Source organism: Cetorhinus maximus, chromosome 7, assembly GCF_964194155.1.
Source record: "Cetorhinus maximus chromosome 7, sCetMax3.hap1.1, whole genome shotgun sequence".
Lineage (NCBI taxonomy): Eukaryota > Metazoa > Chordata > Chondrichthyes > Lamniformes > Cetorhinidae > Cetorhinus > Cetorhinus maximus.
Genome location: NC_135885.1, coordinates 57,392,550 through 57,405,509, shown reverse-complemented (window position 1 = coordinate 57,405,509; position 12,960 = coordinate 57,392,550). Strand labels below are relative to the sequence as shown.

General features: G+C 46.4%; 1 protein-coding gene across 2 annotated transcripts in view; it reads left to right on the top strand.

Annotated features, from left to right (window-relative positions):
* Positions 1-12,960, top strand: part of dync2h1 (dynein cytoplasmic 2 heavy chain 1) — a 766,235-nt gene that overhangs the window by 226,193 nt on the left and 527,082 nt on the right. The window lies entirely within an intron of this gene.

Genomic DNA, 12,960 nt, shown 5'->3' with positions numbered 1-12,960 from the left:
GGTTGGTAGGGGGATGGCATATGGGGAGTGGGGTAATGAGGGAGAAGATGACAACTGGGGTGGTAGGTGTAAGGAAAGGAATTTGGAGGGGGGGAGGAGTGCGGAGAGGGGAGGGAGTCCAGAGGGAGGAAGGAATGTGGAGAGTGGAGGGATTCAGGGAGGAGGAAGGAGTGCAAAGAGGGGAGAGAATAAGGGTGGAGGAAGGAGTAAAGCTGGAGGACGAAGTAAGGCTGTCTGAGGGAGTCAGGAAGGGGGAAGGAGTAAGGCTGGAGGAAGAAGCAAATTTGGAGGAAGAGGTAAGCCTAGAGGAAGGAGTCGGGATGGGGGAAGTACTAAGGGTAGCGGAAGAAGTAAGGGTGCCTGAGGGAGGCACGAAGGGGCACGAAGGGGGACGGACTAAGCAGGGGGTGGTTGGGGGGGGCGGGGGGTAAGAGTCTGGGGTAGGAGGAGGAGTTCCAGGGGCAGAAGGGATCCAGAGGGGGAAAGGGTTCTGGGGAGGAAAGAGGCCTGGAAAGTGGGGGATGTCCAGGTGAATGTGCAAGGATGGAGTCTGATGGGCCAAGACAGTCTCCTGGGGAGTGAATTGACGGTGGGCATAGTGTGAGAGAAAGGTGAGAATGACCGAGGGCTGAGTGAGGCGGTAAGTTGGGAGGGTGAGGGTTTGACGGTAGCAGTAGAAGGGACCACGAGGGTTTATGGTGGCGAGTCGGAAGCAGACATGGACCGTGGGGTGGGAGGGAGGAGGTCTGGGAGGTTATTGTGGATGGGGGTGGGATTTTCAGGAAGGACGTCCCCAGAGAAAAAGGGTTGTGGCTGGTAAGTCACAGAAGGTAGGTGGAAGGTGATGCCAGGGGAGTCGACTATGATGGGGGAAAGGAAATGGGTGACTGGGGGGATTGTAAAGGACGGGGAGCGAAAGTGAAAAAACCAAACTAGCACCATGCTGTCCAAACCAAAAGTGAAATGAGAGTCGTGGTGGGCGAGATCAGATGCTGTATGGGAGTGTAATCAGTGGGTGGAGATGCAGGTCAGCTCGGATGGACAACTGAAAGCGAAAATTAGCAGCGAGCATTGAAAATTCTCAGGAAATTGAGATGTGAGAGATACTGGAAGGATCCATGTGCGTGGGAGAATGCTTGCACGAGGCTCCAAAAGGCGCACACACACTTCTCCCTCCAGAATCACTCGTTGGCCAGCTGTTCCCTCTGTGGTGACAGAGACGAGGTTGAGGGGCTCACTGGCAAAGGAGACTTGGAGTAGTGGACAGCTTCTGAGATTCCTGAGTGGATGACCCAGGGGTGTCCAGCTGCCACTCCTCCTCCCTTCGGGTGCCCGAGGGCCCTGGCCTGACTCATTGAGGGGAAGGAGCACTGGTGGGGAACGTCAAGGTGCCACTGCAGGAATTCATCTCTGCATTCTGCTGGACCAGGGTCTCCATAGCATCCGCCATCCTCCCTATGAGACCTCCATACGCGCACATGTGGGTACCACTTCAGAGAGCAGGCGGACTCACTCATCCAACTTGTGAGTCACTCTGTTGAGGGCTTCCAACAGCTCTGTGTGATGTTCCCCTATCTTCGGCTGACTCTCCACAATGAGTTGGAAGGCTGAATCCAGAGGTTTGTCATCTGACTTGGACCTCACAGATGCCACAGACACATGTCTGTGCGATGACCACCAGATTATGAACCCGAGCCTGCTCTAGATCTAGGTCCCACCGAGGTGTGTGTCTCTCTGTGCTAGTGGAGGGTGTGGCTATGCACTGTGATGGGTATTCCAGACTGCTTATTTCCAGCTCTTCAGTGCCCTCTTGGCTGGAGGTGTGGGCATGGATGGAGCTGAGGGACTGGCTGGCTGAGGGTGTCAGTCACTTGGCAGTGCCCCCTGTGAATCAAAGTAGAGATAATTAGTGCATGGCAGTGGAGTCAAAAGCAAGAGAGAGAGCACTGACATTTGCATTGAGAGAGGATCATCAAAACATCATGTTTGCAGGATCCTTTGGTGGGTATTCGCCGTTGACCTCACCGTTGCCGCAGGCAGATTCCACGTCCTCACCACTTAACGCGATGGCACGCTCCCCAAAGTGAGTGGGGGGCCTAATTTGGGCCACTCCACCCCAGTCTGTGACCTCTCCCTGCTGATGTGAGCAGGCTTCTCCTGCAAGAAAACAGATGGAGAGAGTGTGAGCAAGATGCATGGCACTACATGGAATGTTTGTGTGGTGAGTGGAGCCATGAATGGGATGAGGATGCGAGCTCGAGAGGATATGAGCCTGATGGAGATGTGAGTGTGTGTGTTAGCAGTGTTGTCCCTTGAGGTGTGAGATCCCTGTGGATGTGTGATGGGTTTGTGAGTGTGAGTTGAGAGTGATGAGAAGAATGAATTACCTTGGTGGAATGGATGAGACCATTCATCCTGTAGCGGCACTGGGTGGTTGTCCTCTTTTGCAGGGCATAGGCGCTGACCACTGCTGCCACCGCCTTCCATGTTGGATTTGTGATGCAGCTGCCCATCTTGCAGCCAGAAGTGGTAGCGGACATCACGGCGGTCCTCCACGATGTTCAAAAGGCGCTCGAGGGAAGCATCACTAAATCTGGGGCCTGCAGTCTTCTTCCCTTTCAGGACCATGTTTTCCATGCAGCAGTCATGGGCTGGAAACACTGAATTGTGCACACGGCTAGACTTTAAATATGGCGCCCTGCGTGATGAAGTGGCAAGGTGATAGTGTGGTGGGTGAAGGAGAGCCTGCCTGCCATGGAAATTGCGTGTTTCCCGGGAATACATAATTAATAAAGCTGGTTTGGGATGATATGGCGTGAAAAGCTGCCTTTGCGGCTGGCGGCTAAAACGTCACTGCTCTTAGTGCAAATCTGGAACATTCCGCCTGATGGGTGGAAACTTATGAGACCTGTGGATGTCGGGCTGGTGACAGGATTGGGAGGGAAATCCAGAAGGAGGCTGTTGGGTTGCTGGACTGGCTTGTTCCCGCCTTGAGGCAATCTTGCAGGAAGTGAGTGAACAATGGAAATGTCTATCCACCTACCGGGAACTGCTGGCCAATCAGAGGCTGGTAGCTCTTGTGCTCAGTAGCACTATTGGAGATGCCGTGGCTGTGCAAGAAAAACACCACCAGGATTGCTGAGCGACCCTGGCCACAGCTAAGTAATGTGCGGGGGTGGGGGTTGCAGGGAGAGGGGTGTGTGTAGCGGTCGGCGGCAAGGGCAAGGTGTGACTCACGGTGAGCCCCCCTCTTCCTAATGCCCAGTTCCTTGATCAGGCTTTGAGTTTGATCGAGGACTGGCCGCATGGTTTTAGTTGCCATGCACACTGCCTGGTGACAGCCCCTCCTGCCACTGGGCTAATACCAGTGACGCTGGGATGAGGCCCTTAAGTGGCCACTAATTGGTTACTCGAGCCCCAATTGGCCGAAGAGGTAGGAAGGTTGGCCAGCTTAATTCTGGTAGGGGGGGAAGGTGGAGGGGTTCCAGTAAGCCACCATCCTGCATAATTACATGCCCTTCCTAAGTCCAAGCTTGCTACCAGCAAGAGTAGAAGATTCCGCTCACTGTGTGGGAAACAGTCAGCCAGCATTGATTTTCCCTGAATCGAACAATTATTGGCCAGTGGGTAACTTGCTGTCTAATTGCAGCCTTAGTTCAAACGTGGACAAAAGAGCTGAATTCCAGAGGTGAGGTGAGAGTGACTGCCCTTGACATCAAGGCAGCATTTGACCGAGTGTGGCATCAAGGAACCCCAGCAAAACTGGAATCAAGGGGAAAACGCTCTGCTGGTTGGAGTGATACTGAGCACGAAGGAAGATAGTTGTAGTTGTTGGAGGTCAGTCATATGGGTTCCAGGACATCATCACAGGAGTTCCTCAGGGTAGTGTCCTAGGCCCAACCATCTTCAGCTGCTTCATCAATGACCTTCCTTCAATATAAGGTCAGAAGTGGCAATATTCGCTGATGATTACACAATGTTGTCATTTGTGACTCCTGAGATACTGAAGCAGTCCAAGTCCAAATGCTGAAAGACCTGGACAATATCTAGGCTTAGGCTGACAAATGGCAAGTAACATTTGCACCAGTGTCAGGCAATAACCATCACCAACAAGAGAGAATCTAACCATCACTCCTGGACATTCAATGGCATTACCATCGCTGAATCCCCCACTGAATCCCCCACTATCAACATTCTGGGAGTTACTATTGACCAGGAACTGAACTAGCCATATAAATACTGTGGCTACAAGAGCAGGTCAGAAACTAGGAATCCTGTGGCGAGTAACTCACCTCCTGACTCCCTAAAACCTCTCCACCATCTACTAGGGACAAGTCAGGAGTGTGATGGAATACTCTCCACTTGCCTGGATGAGTGCAGCCCCAACAACACTCAAGAAGCTTGACACTATCCAGGACAAAGCAGTTCGCTTGATTGGCACCCCATCCGCAAACATTCACTCCCTCCACCACCGACGAACATTAGCAGCAGTGTGTACCATCTACAAGATGCACTGCAGAAACTCACCAAGGTTTCTTGGGCAGCACCTTTCAAACCAACAACCACCACCATTTAGAAGGACAAGGGCAGCAGATACATGGGAACACCGCCACCCGGAAGTTCCCCTTTAAGCCACTCACCGTCCTGATTTGAAAATACATCGCTGTTCCTTCACTGTCACTGGGTCGAAATCCTGGAACTCTCTCCCTAACAGCACTGTGGGTATACCTATACTATATGTTGAAGTGGTTGAAGTAGGCAGGTCACCACCACCTTCTCGAGGGCAATTAGGGATGGGCAATAAATGCTGGTCTAGCCAGCAAAGCCCACATCTCATAAATGAATAAAAAAAAATTGGCTACCCACCACTTGTGGGCGGATAGCCCATCTACCACTGATCCTACCCCCAGGCCCCGGGTGAGATGGTGCAGGCAAATCAACATGCTGGCTGACACAGCGAATTTTCATGCCTCCCCACCTGTCAACCAACCCTATATGAGGGGAAAAATTCTGCCCCACATCTTAGAAGGTGGCACCTGTGCAGTGCAGGCATTCTAGAAGAGCCATTCATTTAGTCTCATTTTCCTTTCACTTGATGCTTTAATGAAGAAAAACAATTAACATATTTATTTATGGTATTCTTTTTGAATTAAAAGTTCTTTCTATGCTTTCACATTAATTAATTTTATTTATTTATTTTAAAGGTGTATTATCCTAATCTTTTTGAAAGATTTCTCTGTTAGCACCACATTTCCATCTACCTCTACAAGTTTCCATGCATCGTTTCTGTCTTATATAGCAGGCAAATAGAAGGAGACACTTTTAGGGTTTTAGAATTAGGTGATTGTAATAAATAATCTGATGAAGAAAGTGCTGGTTATAATATCACATCAAGAATTTAATTATCTCATGAAGTAAGGAGAGAATACTCATTGGTAAAGGATACACAGTTGTGGTAAGATCTCGCACTCTGAAATATAAATCACATTAATTAGCTATCGACCCACCTTCTACTTGTGGAGCATGGTTTGCACTGTACAGCTTTCTAGTGAAAACAGCTTGCTATTTCTACCTTGCATTCTCAATTACTTGAGTCAATTATGTAAATTGTTTAAAATCAGTCACTAGTGTGGGAATTTATCTATCATGCTTCTCTGGATCATGTAAGCCGTTTCTCAGTGCAACTCTGTACAGAACAATTAAATTCACTGGCATTCATAATGTAAAAATAAAATGTTGCAGTGAGTCAGAAAGCTAAGGATTTGGCTCCATGTCTCAACAAAAAATAAGATTTGTAATTTTTTAAAAATCTGAGCTACCCTTTGTACAGAATTTCAGTAAAATGCAATGGCAGAATTCTGACTGAGACTAATGTATTTATGTTTATTAAGCCTTCCATTGTTCACTCTGCAGTATGCTTTATTTTGTTCAGAGATTCTTTGTGTATGTAGTTCTTCATCTCACTAAGCAAATTTTCAAAATGACATTTAAAGAGCTGTAGAAATGGGTTGAAGGTTGTTTGCTGCTTATGGCAGTCTCATGCCATGTGAGCATAAGGCATGCGCTTAAATAATGCGAGTGGTTAGTGGCACAACTGGAAGTCCACTGTTCCCACTTTGTGAAATGTGAGGGAATGTTGCATTTCTCCAGTCTCTTGACAGGACATAAGATGGTGCCTGGTGTGAGAATGTGAGAATTAAACTTGGGAGCAAGCTATTCTGGGAAGGATCTAGCCCAGATAATATAAGTGAGAACCAGGATGAATGTAGAAGGTTCTGAGGGGAAGTAAAAAACCAAATAAGAGAAGAAAGTATGAGATGAGACTGGCAGCTAACATAAAAGGGAACCCAGTGTCTTCTATAGGTATATAAACCGTAAAAGGAGGAGTGAGGCCAATTAGGGACCAGAAAAGGGGATTTATGCATGGAGGCAGGGGGTATGGCTGAGGTAATAAATGAATACGTTGCATTGGTCTTTACCAAAGAAAAAATGCAATCCAGGTCATAGTGAAAGGGGAGGTAGTTGAGATGCTGGATGGGATATCAATTGATAAAGATGAGGTATTAGATAGGCTGGCTGTACTTAAAGTTGATAAGTCACCAGGACCGATGAGATGTGTCCAAGGATACTGAGGAAGTAAGGGTCGAAATTGCAGAAGCATTGGCCATAATCTCCCAGTCCTCTTTAGATGCAACGGTGGTGCCAGAGGTCTGGGGAATTGAAATTTTTACACCCTTGCTGAACTGAAAATAGCTATGCCAGTACTCTTGGTACAAACAGCCTGGAAGAAAATTGACTCAAAATGATCACCTAAACAAGAAAAAAATATTGATAACATTTACCTTCTGCAATCCTGAAAATTGATTTAAAGAAATTGCATCTCTCTTAAATGTTGCATTCTTGCTCAAGCAAAAGTATAAAGAAAAACCTGGTAACTATAGATCGATCAGTTCAGTCTTGGCGGTGGGAAAGCTTTTAGAAACAATATTTACCACATGGACTGTAGCAGATCAAGAAAGCGGCTCACCGTCACCTTCTCAAAGGCAGTTAGGGATGGGCGATAAATGCTGGCCTAACCAGCGATGCCCATACCCCGTGAAAGAATAATAAAAAAAATTGTGACAAATTAACAGTCACTTGGACAAATGGGGATTAATTAAGGAAAGGCAGCAGTGATTTGCACAAATTCACCTTCTGTCACTGCCAAAAACTCCATTCCTTAGCCACTGACTCCATCCCTCTCCCTGGCTACTGTCTGAGGCTGAACCAGACTGTCCACAGCTGTCCGTGATGTCAAATTTGATCATATGATGAGCTTCTAACCACACATCCAGTTCATCACCAAGCCTACTTTCACCTCCATAATATCACCTTACACTGCCCAGCCTTGGCTCATCTGCTGCTGGAATCTTCATCCATGCCTTTGTTACCTTTAGCTTGACTATTCCAACAATGTCCTGGCTGGCTTCCCATCTTCTACCTTCTATAAATTTCAGCTCATCCAAAACACTCTTGCCTGTGTCTTAAGTCCCATTTACCCATTTTACCTGTGCTCCATGTGCTACATTAGCTCCTTGTCTAGTAATGCCTCAATTTTGAGATTCTCATTTTTCTTTTCAAACTCCTCATGGCCTCACACTTCCCTATCTCTGTAACTTCTTCCAGCCCTCAGACCCTTTGAGATATCTACACTCCTCCAATTCTGGCTTCTTGCGCGTCACCGATTTTAATCACTGCATCATTAACATCTGGACTTTAAGCTACCTGGGCCCTAAGCTCTGGAATTCCTTTCCTAAATCTCTCTACCTTACTTTCCTGCTTTAAGGTGCTCTTTGAAATCTATCTCTGACCAAACTTTTGCTCATCTGCCCTAATATGTGACTCTGTGTCAAATTCTGATTAATAACACTCTTGTCAAGCACTTTGAGATGTTTTATCACATTAAAGATTCTGTGTAAATGCAAATTGCTCTTGTGCAGCAACGTTGGATGAGCAAAGCGTGACATTGCTTTGTAAGGTATCAGACTTCATGGCAGTATACCATGCCTCCTTCAGTCTTGCTGTCACTGCTTGGCAATTCCTCAGTATATTCATAATTCTTCATTAGAGTGGACCACTGGTCAGCTATCAAGGTTATATCAATTGGATCGCCCATAATACAGCCAGCTTCAACTTGGAACCCAAGGCCTTTATAACTGTAACCTGGGCATTACTGGGAGATACTTCCGCAGGTTAAGACCTGTGCTGCTGAGGGTGCCACTGCAGATGCCACTGGATTGGCACATATTTATAGTGGATTAAAGTGCAGATAGCTATTTATTCAGGTAAATGCCAATCTGACAATGGATTCTTCCATACTCTTGACCAGATCTTAGGGGGATTTTGCTCAAATGATTTATGTAACTGATCCTGCTTAGGCAGCAATCTTCTTTTATAAACAAACCCTACTGACAGGCACAGCACAAAAGCATGAACCATGCTGACTTTCTTAAGAATCATGTGTCTTACTCCTCATCTGCTAGTGCATTTCTTTTTACTCATGAACTGTGATTCATCTTATGTTACTTCCTCAAACCTCTATTGCCTATAACCTCTGGTGAGAGGGCACATCCCTGTCTAACATTCTTTTTGACTCTGAACCATTGTAAGAGGATGCCAATAACTCTGACCTACATGTTGCTTATGATAAAGCTTGCCTAGCAAGTTGATTAAATGTGGTGGGTTTTTTTAGATTCATTTATGGGATGTGTGTATCGCTGGCTAGGCCAGCATTCATTGCCCATCCCTAATTGCTCTTGAGAAGGTGGTGGTGAATTCTTGAGCTGTTGCAGTCCACGTAGCGTAGGTACACCTGCAGAACTGTTAGGGAGGCAGTTCCAAGACCCAGTGACAGTGAAGGAACAGCAATGCCTTTCCAAGTCAAGAAATGCTAGTGCTCTTGGATTTGGAAGATGCTGCCTAAGGAGCCTTGATATCCCATGGCGAACATTGTCAACCAGAGTCACTTATGTGAGACTGAATTGAATGCCTTCCCAAAATCAATGAATCGCATGTATATTGGCTGCTAGTGTTCTTGGACTTTGTGTATTATGATTCTAAGATTAGTGATTTGATCTCTGGTTCCTCTTCCACATTGAAATCCAGCTTGCTCATCAGCAATCTCACTTTCTGCCTTTTTATGGATCCATTCCAGGATGCTCCTGAGCAAGATATTACTAGCATGAGAAATCAAGGCTATTGTCCTATAATTTGTACACCGTTTCAGATGACATTTCTTCCGAAAAGGAATAAAGGTAGATTCAGTCTAGTCCTCCAGTCAGTTGCTGGTCTCCCACAGTGCCAAATGTATTTTATACATCCTGTGCAGGCCTGTGACCTTACGGCTGGCCGTCTGATGAATGGCTCACTGTATCTCAGCTCGAAGTAGAGGAGGCTCATGTTCAGCTTGGCTTTTAAATTCTGGCTTGTCATAACATTCATGCCATACCCTGGCAAAATACTGAAACTGGTTCAAGATTAGGTTTCATGCATAATTAGTATTGATTTGAAATGCAATCTTTCACAAGGTGATAATTTTAATTCTGTGCTTATTTTCATTGATAATCTGTAACAGAAATGCAGCATTAACACTGGTGGTAAAGTATAATTATGGCATGACATGTTTAAATTAGCAATTTCCATTAAAAATGTAGACATAGCAATTTATAATATAGATGTGAAAATAAAGGCCTAGGGCAGAATTTTATGCTCGGCGTGCGGGTACACGCTTGACATGCCCAAGCGTAAAATGACGTACGATATTTCGTTTGGCGGGCACGTGCCAGAGTCGGCTGCACGCCCACCGATAATTAAAAGGCCTATTAAGGCCATTAACAAGCTAATTAACTTCAATTCTACACTGCCCGTCCAACCTTATGGTTGATGGGCAGGCGAAAAGGCCCAAGCGGCCTTTACGTTTTTTAGGAAACCTCATCCATGAGCAGGATGACGTTTCCTAGTGCAAATAAACATTAAGTAAAAACTTTATTTTGGAATTAAAAACGTGTCCCATCTCATGTGACAGAGTCACATGAGGGAACATGTTTTATTAAATTTTTACTGCCCTTATTAATTTTTTTATATAAGCGCTTCAATCTTCCTGAGGCAGCTCCGTGCCTCGGGGAAATTGAAGCACTCTTTCTCATGCACGTGTGAACTGCGTGCTAGGCCCGGCTCTCCCTCCTCCTCCTCCCCCCGCCTGCACAGGCAGCGCTCAGCGCTGCTGCTTGCGATCCATGCAGGGCGGTGCGGTGCAGAGCTGATCGCAGTCGGCTGCCTGACCGTCCCCGCTGAGCGTCCCCGCCAAGGGCAAAATCCTGCCCCTAATGTATTATTTTTGAGACTGATTTACATGCGAGCATCTTGATGCAATTACTTCTTTCTTTTAAACCTTACTTTACTTGAAGATTGTATTTGGTTTTGCCTCCCTATTGGAACACCATGATTAATCAACTAGTGTTAAAAATCAAAGCATGAAACTCTATATAGGGGTAGAAATTTGTTGTAAGTGGTGGTGCAAAGCAGGCCGAATCAGATTGCTCATCAAACGTTGCACTTGATATTCAGTTTCATTGCGGTCAAAGGAATTAAATTTCAGGCTCAGTGTATAACAGGCAGCTTGCGCAATACCATCCATTTAGCATCATCACCTGAGACAAATTTCTAACCCAAACCTGTAAAATAGGGACTGAATTACATCTACATAGCCCACCATATAATCTGTGTCAACTAAAAGCTACACTTAGGCCCATATTTTTGCCACCACGGAACAAAAATAGCATAAATGCTCGAAAATCAGAAACCCGACCCTGAACGTGACACTTTCCATATTTGCAGGGTTGGAAATGGGGGCGAGGCACGTTTCATGCATGCACGGTTTATGGAGGCAGCTGGCCATTTAAATGGTCAGCCACCTTCACTGAAGTGGTCTTTTGGTAGGCCAAAGGTGTGAAACCTGTCTCTGCAGATTATACCAGACCTGAACTTGGTAGATAAGTTTGGAAAGCCAGGGTACACCTTTAGAGAGGTAAGATACCTCTTTGGATCTGGTCCTGGGACATCTTTTGGGGGAAGTAAGATGGAGTAGGTCAGGTGCCCTTTGGAAGTGTTAGAAGTAGACACAAATGTGTGTAAAAAGTGCATAAATGCATTACTGAAAAGCTCACTGGAACTGTCAACAGACTTGCCAAAATCAACTGTCAAAACAATCAGAAGCACCTGTCATAGGGACCTGTCAAAGGGAGCTGTCAAGGCATTTAAAGGTTCAGCCCCTTAAACCTTTTAAACATGTCAGACAATTTTTTAAAAAATGATTGCTTGCTATTTAGGGTGCCTTCCATTTCATGGCTTGATCGACAGCTACAAGCAGTTACAGATTCTTTGATGTGGGATTATGAATTCCGGTGCTTGTTGTTATATGGGATTGTGCACTTGAATGAAATGTTTGATTTTAAATGGCTTTATTTAGTTGGAGGAATGCAAATGTACTAAGTTAATTTTTTAAAATTAGAGTTTTTTTTCAATATAGTGAAGTCTGCAGTAGACACTTAGGGCAGAATTGTCCCAGATTTGTACTAAGTGCGGTAGCGGGTGGGTAAAATGATGTTTTACCAGCCGACCACAGTGGTGGGTTTTCACACTATAACGTCCCAAACCCACCGCATTACTTATGCATTCCCGAGAAACACGCTGTTTCCATGGTAGGCGGGCTCTCATTCGCCCACCATGCCATCACCTTGCCGCTTCATCACGCTAGGCACCACATTTAAAGTACAGCCACGCTCAGTGCTTCCAGCCCAGGACTGCAGCAAAGAAGACATAACTCTGAAAGGCAAGAAGACTGCAGCCGTCGAGCACCTTTTGGATGCCGTGGAGGCCTGCTGTGATGTCCTTTACCCCCATTCTGGCCGCAGGAGGGGCGGCAACATTGCCACCCCAGCTTGGTTGGCTATGGCAGTGGTAATCAGTGCCAATGTTGCTGAAGAGGTTGAATGATCTCATCCGTACAGCCAGGGTATGGCAACCACCTCATCACTTTAAACTCTCACACTCAAGCCCATCACATATTCACTAGCATCTCACTCACTGCCAACTCATGGGACATCACCACCCATTCTCTCACACACACACATATATCCTCGCATGTCCATCTGGCCTCATCTCTCCTGGAGACTGCCTCCTCAGCCCTTACCATCTTGAGGCTACTTACACAGATCAACATGTGTCCCCACACACATCTTCTCTTCCTTTCCCATTACAGCTCTCGCCCCTTGTCTGAGGCCGCTTCACCCCCTTTCCCAAGCAAGACTTTACCCTGCAGCTGTTGAAAAGCCACCCACATATGGCTGATCTAGTAGGTAGAGACCTACCTGTGAACCCCCCTAAAAGTGATGTGGTGCTGTTTGTGAAGCTTGGCGCTGATGATTGCAAGTGCTGACCAAAGCAAGATAGGCAAACAAACCTTGAAATCCCAAGCAAAATGCAGCCCGTCAAGTGCACGCCTTATATATGTTGTGAAACACATCGGCGTGTTTTCCTGTGACATGGGTGGACGAATCTCCGGGGGTTGCGGGGGGGTATGAGTCCGGCGGGCTGGCCTTATAATGATATGCTGATGTATTACAATGAGATTCTTGACGTCTGTTAGCGGGGAATGCGGCCTGCCATTGACGGGCGGAGCGGACAATCGCAAACTGGTTTCATGACATCGTGAAACCAGCTTTTGGCCTTCTCGCCATATTGTCTGCACACGCCACCGCACACACCCGACACCGGCAGGCATGGAAAGTCCCGGCCTTAGAACTTTATTTTATAGAACTTCATTTTATCTCATCTCTGCATGAGTCCTGAGGCCAGCCTGTGGTGGATCATAGGTGAGTTGCCATGGTAGGTGTAAGGGCAAAGTGTGGGAGTTGGTTGGGC